This window comes from Coenobita brevimanus, chromosome 20 (assembly GCF_032717465.1).
Source record: "Coenobita brevimanus isolate Jiangsu-jjx chromosome 20, ASM3271746v2, whole genome shotgun sequence".
NCBI classification, from domain to species: Eukaryota; Metazoa; Arthropoda; class Malacostraca; order Decapoda; family Coenobitidae; genus Coenobita; species Coenobita brevimanus.
In genome coordinates, this window is record NC_136973.1 from 18,065,318 (window position 1) to 18,066,360 (window position 1,043).

The following is a 1,043-nucleotide window of genomic DNA, read 5'->3' on the forward strand; positions in this document are numbered from 1 at the left end:
CATACATACATACATATATATATATATATATATATATATATATATATATATATATATATATATATATATATATATATACTGTATATCATCATCATCATCATCATCAGCCGTTTGAGTATCTACTGCAGGACCGGCCTATCCCGACAGTAGTCGCGACGATACCGCCAATGTATCTCTACCAAGTGGCTTAGGCTGTCTAGTAGAGATTGTATGTATGGTGAAAAGTGCTTGTAAGTGTAACTGTAGTGTTGTAGTGGCTTTGGATGTGTGTGTAGTCTGTGAAGCAAGTGTAATCAGCCCGCGCAAGTCAACTGGGTGCAAGCATATATATATATATATATATATATATATATATATATATTTATATTTATCTATCTATCTATCTATCTATCTCCATATATATATATATATATATATATATATATATATATATATATATATATATATATATATATATATATATATATATATATATATATATATATATATTTACTGTATACAAATACATATATATATGAGGAGTAGACTGTGGCACCAGTCGAGCAGGGCAGTACTCCCGAGGTGGATGGAAAGCTGATGACAGGGAGTGCTGGAGCTCCAGTTTCATCAGCCCTCAGGACTAGTTCCTGACCATCCCCCTTTGCTGAACTTTTTCAGTGTCTCAGTTACACAGAGAGTAGGCCAGCATGCTCTCCAGTACAAATTTCTCTAACTATCTACACCAAACTACATGCACAGTACACACTACACTTCCTTTTCAAAATTCAACAAAAATGACGTCTCTTCATCAAGCTTCGGAGTCCCCAGGGGGGAGACCATAAATGCCCCCACCATCCACTCCTCTCCCGATGACGGCTCGAGGTGCCTGGAACCACTGTCTGACTCTCTTCTTCTTCATTTCTGCAACATTCGCGGCCTTTCCTCTAACTTTCGCTCTGTTGAGCACCACCTCTCCTCCTCTAACCTCACCTTCTTTTTCTAACGGAGGCTCAGCTGTCTGAGACAACTGACAGCAAACCCTTTTCTGTATCCTCCTACTTTCT